This window comes from Papaver somniferum, chromosome 2, assembly GCF_003573695.1.
Source record: "Papaver somniferum cultivar HN1 chromosome 2, ASM357369v1, whole genome shotgun sequence".
Lineage (NCBI taxonomy): Eukaryota > Viridiplantae > Streptophyta > Magnoliopsida > Ranunculales > Papaveraceae > Papaver > Papaver somniferum.
In genome coordinates this window covers 137219245-137230315 of record NC_039359.1, presented here as the reverse complement: position 1 = coordinate 137230315, position 11071 = coordinate 137219245, and positions in this window count along the sequence as shown.

The window sequence follows — 11071 nt, the reverse complement described above, 5'->3', positions numbered from 1 at the left end:
GTTCTCGCGACCGAGCAGAAAGAAGACTTGATTATCTTGCTTATTTTAAGGATATTCAAGATAGGAATCATCAGAGAGCACTTCTTCGTCAAGTTCATCTCCGGGATGAAGTCTTGTAAATGATATTTTATTGTCCAAATCTCTTCCTCCTACATCAATTGAACCTTTGGAAGTAGATGATGATGAAGTTCCTCGTCCTGTTGATAGTGATTATGATTATGAAAGTGGTGCAGAGGATGATCTCTTGGAAGGTGAAGAAGAAATTCCTTCTAAAGAAGCATCTGCTAGTGTTAATCAAAATGAGAAATAAATCTCTCCTGAAGAAATAATCGCTGGCGACAATCAAGTTGCTAGTCAAGGCGAAGATCAGAGCCGAAATGAAGGAGAGGCTTGCGATATTGAAAACATTGGCGAAGAACGTCTGTTATCTCCTGCTATTGGAATTAATACTGAAGCTTGAGCTTCTTATCTAGTTTTATCTTCTTGAATTGTCTTACTTTTATCACTTTTGCGAATAATATTCTTCAACCAACTTTGGAATCAATTTTTCCTTTAAGTATTTTGTTGATGAGAAAGATAATGCTTCTTGTTTATTGATTCCCATACTTGCCTCTCATTATCTTTCTTGCAAAAAATAATCTGTTACGAATACTTATAAATATTTTGTTTTATCATGTGGTCTTATTTTGCCTTCCTAATTAAAGGTCTTATTATGCCACCTCTTGTCATTGCGACAAAATCGCAGGACGTCCTTGCACTTTCATGCAAAAACCCATTGATCTTGCCTTAACTTTTTTTTTTTTGTATTATGGCCTCTTCAAGAATGTTGCGACAATATGACAGGCCTAAATATTCTTGCGAAAATAAAGCCCCATGACATTGCCGTCTTGCGACGAAATCGCAGAACGTCTTCGCACTTTCATGCGAAAACCCATTGATCTCGTCTTATCTTTTTCTTTTGTATTATTGCCTCTTCAGGATTGTTGCAAAAATATGAAAAGTCTTAATACCCTTGCGAATAAAAAGCCTCATGACATTTGCGTCTTAAGACACTTATCAGCTCCCTAATGGAGGGTGCCGCCCTTATCTCCCCCCTGGTTGCCCCTTCAAGGAGGCGTACTTCTACCATACAAGGTTAGCTCCTCCCATCCAGTCTTAACAACAACCAGTTGTTTTCGCAGCCTCTTATCCCTTTTACCTATAGGGCTTATGATTACGAGACTGCACCCTAAGTGGGGTTTTCTTCGGGCCCAGTGCAGTATAAGCCAAGACTTGTCAAGAATGGAAAGGTACGCTTCAAACGTCCCTGGCACTCTTGACTCAACCGTGTACCTCGGCGCCTTGATCAGATTTTCACTCCTTGGGAGAGTCCTTAGTACCTTAGTCGCCCAACCCAAGTCATATGCTTAAGCTGAGAATCCAAGGTGCCTCTCCCGGATGGGCTTTATTGACCCCAAATCTCCATGACTCAGGTTCCGGTGGGTGTGTAGCCTTTCCCTGCGCCATGCAACAGGTACCCCCTAATATGACGTACTTTAGGTCTTACATTTTCCTTTTGCGAAATTTTATTCGCGAACTAGGGTGTACGCCATAAAGGTTCGCCCCTGTCTTTTATGTCATTGGTCTGTGATTATCTCTACGAAAATTTCACACATCATGACCTTGTTTTGATATGAATAATCTTGCAATTATTTTTTCAGAATCCATAACTTCTCAAAGCTTCTTACGGATAATATGTTTTTAAATACAACCTGTTCCATGGTCTGTCAAGTCTATGACCAACATCTCTGCCTTCTGGATCCATTAACCTATAAGCTCATGTTCCAACTATCTCCTTAATGATGTAAGGTCCATCCCATTTTTTCGCTAATTTTCCACCATTTTCTCGCTGATATATTGGTGTCTCTCGCAGAACTAAATCTCCTGGTTGGAATTCGCGTACTTTGACACGTTTATTATATTCTCGGGCTAATCTTCGCTGATAATTCTCCATATGTTGTAAAGATTTTTCTCTTCTTTCTTCTAATTCATCAAGTTTATTTAAGATCAAACCTGCACTAAGATTTTTCTCCCAAGCTTCTCTTTTTGTTGTCGGAATAACAACTTCTGTTGGTAACACCGCTTCAACTCCGTATGTTAAACAAAAAGGTGACATTCCAGTAGCTTCTCTTCTAGTTGTATTATAAGCCCATACTGCATTATGTACTTGTTCGCACCATGCTCTGTGATGTCCTTCCAATTTATTCTTTAATATATCTGCAATTGTTTTGTTTGTTGCTTCTACCTGCCCATTAGCTTGTGGATACAAAGGAGTAGACTTTCCACATTTTATCTTGGATGCATTAAGTAGCATTTCTATATTCTGTCCTTCAAATTGTTTCCCACTATCAGATACCAACTGCGCAGGAATTCCAAATCTGCAAATGATATTTTCGAATAAGAATGTAAAGATATCTTTGTCGCGAATATGCTGTACTGCTTTCACTTCTGTCCATTTTGTGAAATAATCTGTTGCGACTATTAAATATCTTCTGTGTCCAGAACCTGGTAAAAATGGCCCCACAATATCTAAGACCCACTTTCCAAAAGGCCACACACTGATTGAAGATGATAACGGTGCTCCAGGTGCATGTATTTTCTTTCCATGCCGCTGACAATCTTCGCAGCGCCTTGATATTTGTTTTGCATCTTCGTGCATGTATGGCCAGTAATAGCCTTGCATTTTTGCTCTATGTGCCAAAGATCTTCCCCCTCTATGATTGCCAGCATCCCCACTATGTAACATTTTTAGCACTTTTTCTCCTTCCTCTCGTGTCAAACATCTGAGTGAAGGTTCGTTAAAGGATTTTCGGTATAGCAGCCCATCTCTTAATTCATAATTCGTTGCGCGGATTTTTAGCTTGTGTGTTTCTAATATATTTCTTGGTGTTTCTCCTTTCGCCAAATATGCATGAAGTTTCATTCTCCAGTCTGCGATATTGTTCGTTTGTTCTTCTTCTTCATTGCCTATTATCATCACATCCACTTCTTCTTCTTCTTTATTGATTGATGGTGACAGAAGTGTTTGTATTTTTATACGTCTCGCAGTTGGATCTGTCATCATGCTTGAGATGAAAGCAAAAGCGTCTGCGAGTCTGTTATCCTTCCTTGAAATGTTCCTCCATCTTATTTTTTGGGATTTTCGCTGATAATTCTTCAACGATCTTCTTGTACTTTTTTAAATATGGTTCATTTGTAGTATACTCTCCCTTTATTTGGCGAATAACTAGCTGTGAATCACTAGTGATCCTGACATTTTCTAGTTTCATTTCTATTACGAATTTTAAGGCATGTATCACAGCTTCATGTTCCGTTTCATTATTGGTGGACGCGAATTCCAATCTGAATGAAAAAGCCATCTTTATTCCTTCTGGCGAAATTAAAACAATTCCAACTCCATTTCCTTCTCCATTTGATGATCCATCTACCAATATCTCCCATCTATTTGGTTTTGTTAATAAATCTTTTGGATCTCCGTGTTCTTCTTCTATATCCATCATTTCTTCTACCGCTTCATCTTCTTCTAAAGGAAATTCTGCCAAAAATCTGCAACGACTTGTGATTTTGGGGATGACAAAATTTCATATTTAATATCAAAGTGGCCTACTTGTGCATTCCATCTCTCCACTCTTCCTGATCTTTTAGAATTCTTCATCACTGATTCAATTGGTACTTTTGTTAATACCTTTATCTTATGCGCCTGAAAATATATGCGGAGCTTAAACGATGCATAAACTAATGCTAAGATTAACTTCTCAATCTTTGAGTAATTCTTCTCGGCAGTATTAAAAGTTTTGCTAATGTAATAAATGGGTTTCTCCACTCCTGCGTCTATTCGCAATAACACAACACTTAATGCATGCGACGTCGTCGCAAGATAGATCAATAATTCTTCTCCTGGTTCTGTTTTTTGTACAATAGTTGTATTCATAAGATGTTCTTTGGTCCCTTGAAAAGCTTTTTCACATTCATAAGTCCATTTAAATTTCGCACCCTTATTGAGTATATCGAAAAAATATTTGCATTTTTCTGATGATCGCGAAATGAATCTCCCCAGCGAAGCTAGAAGCCCATTCAACTTATGTGCATCTTTTATTGTTGCTGGTGTTGGCATGTCACAAACTGCTTACACTTTTTCTGGATCAACCTGTATTCCTTCCTTTGATACAATGTAGCCTAAAAAATTTCCCGATGCAACTCCAATAGTACACTTCTCAGGATTCAATTTAATGTTATACTGCCGCATTAGTTCAAAAATCTCCCTCAGGTCTTGTACATGGTCTTTAGCTTCTTTACTCTTTACTAACATGTCATCCACGTATACTTCTAATGTTTTGTGTATCCATTTTGTGAACACCTTCTCTACCATTCTTTGGTATGTCGCTCCCGCATTTTGAAAACCAAATGGCATTTTCGTGTAACAATATAAACCTCTAGGGGCGAAGAAAGAAGTATGTTCTTGATCTTCTTCAGCGAGAGGGATTTGGTTATACCCTTTGTACCCATCTAAAGACGATACTCTATCATTTACCGCTGCAGATTCCACCATTTGAGGAATATCTGGTAACGGAAAACTATCTTTGGGGAAAGCTTTGTTTAAATCAGTGAAATCTATGCAAATCCTGATTCCTTTGTTTTTCTTTGGGACAATGACCATATTCGCTATCCATACTGGGTATTTAGCTTCTCTTATGATTCCCGCATCAAGCATTTTCTGTAGTTCTTCTTCTATTTGGGAATGGTAAGTTGTTGCAATTTTTCTTATTCTCTGTTTAAATGGTCTCACATTTTTGTTAATCTCCAACTTGTGGCATCCAATTGATGGATGTATTCCCGGTATCTCATCCATGCTTCCTGCGAAAACATCTTTATATTCTCGCAAAAGGTTAACAGTTCTTTCTTCTTCTTCCACGTCCATTTTGGTTCCAATTCTCAATATTAGAGGTTCTTCTATAGTCCCAACGTTTATTTCTTTTGTTGGTTCTGCGGCAATGTAACTGGGTTTAGGTTCTCCCATTGGTGTTGGTTCTTTTATTGTTTTCATAGGTCCTTCTCCTTCTTCCGAAATTTCGTTGGGTATTCCTTTGCCTTCTTTTGCCCTTATCATATATACTCTAAAATCTTCTTCTTTCTTTGCTTCCTTTGCCAAATTTCTGCGAAATTGTTTCTTTTTTGCTTGTCCTTCATAATGCTTTATTTCAATTTGATGACACAATTTCGCATTGTCAACATCTCCTCTGATTTCACCTATTCCATTTGGTGTAGGGAATTTAATACATTGATGCAACGTTGATACTACAGCTTTTATCGCATGTATACATGGTCTTCCTAATAACATATTATATGGCGATTCCATATCCACCATACATAGTGTTACGTGTGTTTCGATCTCTCCAAGTGGGATTCGTATCACTATTTCTCCTTTAGGTTTTGTTGTGGACTTTCCAAAGCTGTGAAAAAAATATGTTGAACTGGACATTTCTTCATCTTTAAATCCCATTCCCCGGAATGCATGATAAAATATTATATCCACTGAACTTCCTGTATCGATTAAAGTTCTGTTCAATATCCATTATCCCGTGGATTATGTTGTTGTCTCCTTTTCTTTTCGCGTAATAGGCACTGTAATAACCAATGGAGATGTGTGGTTCAAATTTTCTTTTGGTATTTCTGCCGCCATGAATGTAATTTTTTGATTTTCCCAATTTTTCAAGGGTGACGTCTTTTCTACCGCCATAACCTTCCTTCCTTCAAAATTTCGTTTATGTATTCTTCCTTTGATGTTTTCATGGAATTCATTAACCATCATTTTTTTTTATCATATTACACTCCAATCTTTTGTCATCTTCATTAATTCTAATCATTTTTCTTTTAACTGGTTCACTGATTTATTTAATCACTTTCTTAATTTGAACAATCTCAACAACAATCTTCAACTTTCGATCTTCAATTCCCTGTTTCTAGCGCCATTATGTAGTTGCAGGAAATCCTACACTACACCCCTCATATGATTTCATGATTACTCAACTCATTTTTAGATTTACACTCTTAATTTTATTGATCAATCTTTGAATATTCTTACAAGAAAAGATAAAGGAATCAAGAATGACCTCTGCTCTAGACTTTCTCTCTCCTATTTAATTGTTTCTTACTCAAAAAAGATCTCTCTTTCTCTTTACAACTTGAACGACTATTTATAGGGAAATACATAGTGGATAACAGCTAATATGTCCTTTATTTTCGGAAATGACTTGTGATATTCTCGCAACCTTACAAATCTTAACCTCGCAAACTATCTAATTTTCGCAGGACCATCACATCTTTCTCATGATTTTAGCTGACGTCGTTTATTTTATCATTTCTGAAATTGTTCTACGACGCTGTTGTGTTGTGTTGTTGATAATTTCGCTAATATATTATTGTTGCGAGATTCTGATCCTACACAAGCCTAAAAACGTGCATTTCATTTGTGTGTAACAAGCTAGTTTTCGATCTAACGGTTGAAAGATATTAGCTTGAATCTAATCAGGTTTTCATCTAACGGTGAATATTGAATTCTTTGTTACCAAGCTAACATTGATTGAAAACCCTGATTTGAAAGACTATGTAAGGGAGAACTCTAGCAACTGGGAAACCTAATCCCCACACCTTCTGTGTGATACTAGTTGTGTTAAGATAGAGTCGATTCTCCTTTAACCTTTGGTTTCTTCTTCTAAACCAGGTTAACGATTTGAAGACTTCATTAGGATTGTGAAGCCAGACCGATACTACTTTCTTGTAGTTGTGTGATATGATCTTGTTGTTTCTATCGTACGAGTACAACTATAATAATTGGCTTGAGATTGATATCTCCGATAGGCAAGATATAAAATTAATCACAAACACTTCGTCTCATCGTTTGTGATTCCGCAATATCTTTTTTAGCTGCGTCGATTAAGATTATTTTGAGGTGATTGATAATACTAGGTTGTTCTTCGGGAATATAGGTCCGGGTATCAATTGGTTCCTGTTCACCTTGATTTATCAAAAGACGGAACAGAACTCGTAGGTATATTCGTGGGAGACGGATTTATCAATTACCGTAGACTTTTCTGTGTGATACAGATTTGTTTATTAAAGTCTTCGACTTTGGGTCGTAGCAACTCTTAGTTGTGGGTGAGATCAGCTAAGGGAATCAAGTACGTAGCATTCAGCTGGGATCAGAGACGTAGGAGCATAACTATACCTTGGATCAGTGTGAGATTGATTGGGGTTCAACTACAGTCCAGACTGAAGTTAATTTGGAGTAGGCTAGTGTCTGTAGCAGCTTAATACAGTGTGTGTTCAATCTGGACTAGGTCCCGAGGTTTTTCTGCATTTGCGATTTCCTCGTTAACAAAATTCTGGTGTCTGTGTTATTTCTTTTCCGCATTATATTTTGTTATAAATTGAAATATCACAGGTTGTGCGTTGTTCAATCAATTAGAATATCCGACCTTTTGGTTGTTGATTTAAATTGATTGACACTTGGATATTGGTTTTTGGTACCATCCAAGTTATCTCTCTAGTATTTGATAAAGACTCGCAAATCGAGAGATTGAGATATAAACTCTTTGATATACTTTTTATCTAGATTGAGTCTAACTGTCTAGTTGTAATAATACATTTTATCTATTTTAGGAGTTGAAATATCAGGTTTAGAATTCAGGAGTATTGAGATGTCTTTGGAATTTTGACGTATTTGAAGAATTTGACGATGAGTGTAGTTGGGATGTTTTTCATAGATCCTAGGGTTCCATACAAGAGAAACTAATCAAATTAGTACCCGAAAGTGTTGTTCTTTGAAAAATCAACCTTTGAAACTCCTTCCACTGAGAGAAGACAAAAGGAAAGAGAGACTAAATACAATAAAAGAATATCCTAGAGACTACAAAGAAAATCTCATATGGAGGTGTACTTTAAATAGACCAATAGAAAATCTTCCATACACGTATCTATCTATCTATCTATCTATATATATATATATATGCATATGAAACACAAAAATATATCTAGGTAAATACAAAAAACTATTTAAATGAGGATTTTGTTTTACATGTATGTATATATGAAGTATATTATATCATATACAATTCAACTACCAAACAAAAAATTATCAAATGAAATCATACGAGTGAAAGATATGTCTTAAATTGTGCATAAAAAGTCAAAGAATCCATTTTGAAGCAAAATTATCTTGTAAAATGGTTACAAAAACCTCTTCGTCTTAAACTTTGGTGTATGAAAAGACCTGTATATTTATATTATAATGTCAATTTTTTTTATATGGAGGTAGCTTCCTTAAGACGGGACCAGAAAAAATTATGACTTATTCCAATATGGACTGTATACTTAAATATAATTAGCCCAAGTTGGGACCACAAATTTTCATTCTTATATGGATTTTATTCATATATGGAGTATTCTTCCATAAAGTTTTTACTGTAATGAAATAAGTTGCAGATACATAAATACTATGTTGATATATTATGGGGGGTTTGTAGTTTTAAACAGTGCACTAACTTTCTTCCTTCTTAATCATGAATCTTCAGAGTCTATGCATGATACAGAGAAAAAAGAAAAAGAAGAGGTTTTTACTTTTGTAACTTTGTGATTTTTCTTTTAAATTGTAGATAAAAGAGATACTAAATGACATTGATAGGTAAAACTTAGTATGACATGTCTTTGCATAGCATCTTGCACTATCCAGATTATTCTTACATACCCACTTTACTTTCTTTAACTTCATTACTTTTGATCCCCCAACCGGAAAATCCATGTACTAAGAATATGAAGAATAATATGAGATTTTGTTTTAAACAATGTTTTGAGAGTAACATGATGGCTTGACGCATTACAAAACCGAAAAAACCATAGTATACGATCCGGCATGCATCTTGGATTATATGCCCTTTTCTTAGAAGTTAGAACCTTGTTTATAGGATTTCCCTAGACCAATGACCTAGTATTAAAGAACCAAATATTGTTCATTAAAGTTTAAGTACGAAATAATTCATGCATACTATATATATGTTTATTGATACTAACAAACAAATACCTAATCCATAAGCAAAGTGTTAGAGCATAGCTCGGTTGAACCCACCAAGCGTTGTTGGTTTTCATATTTTAGTATCAAAACTCATCTAGAGTCGCTTGATTAAATACTAGAGTGAACTTCGTTTATGTTAGACTAGAAAATCTAGGAATGTTGGGACGTACAAGTATTACCCCGAAAACCTGAAGAATGAGAAAACGTAACGACTGCAACGAGGATATCATCCATACACTTAAGGTAAGAAATACTGACTTGACTTGTTTTCATTCCTAACGTATCTTTCAAGTCGTATTATATTGAAAACATAACATGCGAAGATGTATATATATAATACTCTAGTGATTAGACTTGCTCATATCATTATGATCAAAGTGTCAAGGAATCAATTATAGTGTTTGGGCTTCATTGAATCCTGAAGGCATAATTCAATAGACTTGTTGTACTTGCCAAGTTAATTGGGAAAGGTTGAATTATTGTCTAAAAAAATCGAAAGAGCCTTGAAGTTAGGGGTACACCATTCTTCTGTTCTTTTTCATCCTCTAGTTTTTTGACCCAATTTTTCAACATGCCCCTTTTCCACAATCAAGTGTACTTTTATTCTCATTTCACTCAGGCTACATTTAAGTTGTAGCAAAAAAAAAAAAAAAAACAAAAAAAAAACATAATGTTTGTCAGAGCATTGCTCGGTCGAACTCGCAACCGTTGCTATCTCAAGCTTGTTTGTCAAGTTTTAGGTGATCAAAACTATAAATCTTGATTTCTAGTCTACTTTTAGCTATGTCTCGGATTAGGAAAGAATGTGTAGTTGAGCTTTAGACTTCACGACGTTCATCGATTGAAGACTAAGACCTACTGAGGAGAGCTTGGAGGAACTTCATTAACAAAAGGTATGTGGAGACTAAAACTTATCTATCACTCAGAAGTTTATTCAATTCTATCTCCTAATGAGACTAAGTCGTATAGATATATATAGACTTTTATATTATACACATTTGATATTTCGAACCGAATTTATCTCGCGTATCTATTTATCGAAATACGAGTTGCAAGCTTTTTGCTTTAGCTACGTTCATCATTATTCTTGACGATTTTGGTTGGAAATAATTTATTTGTTGGAAACTAAATAATAAGTCAAAAGATAATCTTGTGAAAATTTCCTTGAAACATCTTACATGATTTGTGTGGAGACAGTCATTTGACCTCGACTCGGAAAGTTTCGTATTGATCATTCGATCACTTGAAAATTACTTATAAGCTAATGTTATGTGTGAGACAGCCATTGTCGCCTTCTAAGGATGTTTCAATGATTGGAATGGGAGTTTAGAACAATTAACCTTTGTCTGGATACAACATAATATGCATACCAGTATACAAACTGTTTGGGTATGATTCAGGTCCGAAAACCTTGTTTGCATACCAGTATGCGAACGGTTTTAACTAGGGGTGTCAACGGGTCCGGGTCCTCCCGGGTATCACTAGACCCGGACCCTACTTATAAAGGTCGGTTCCGGGTCCTAACGGTTCCGGTTCCGGTTCCTAAACTTGTGGACCCAGAACCGGACCCGTTTAAATACCCGGGTACCCGTCGATTCCGGGTACCCATTGGGTCTTAAGAAAACAATTAAAAAAACTTCAAAAACTTAATATTTTTCTCTTTTTGGCTTGGATTTAAATAAATTTTATAAAATTTTATTATTATTTCTTATTAATGTACTAAATAAAGATTAAACGTAAGAGAAAAATTTAAAACGAGTAAAATATCAAAGCTAAAACTAGCAAAAACATGAATAAAAGTATGAATAAAACGGGTACCCGATACCCGCGAATACCCGTCGGGTCTAATCGGGTAATTACCCGTCGGGTCCTAAGTTGCTAATGGGTCCAACTTTAGGACCCGGAACCGGACCCAAGTCTACCGGATCTGGTTCCGGTTCCTGGTAATGGGTACCCATTGACAAC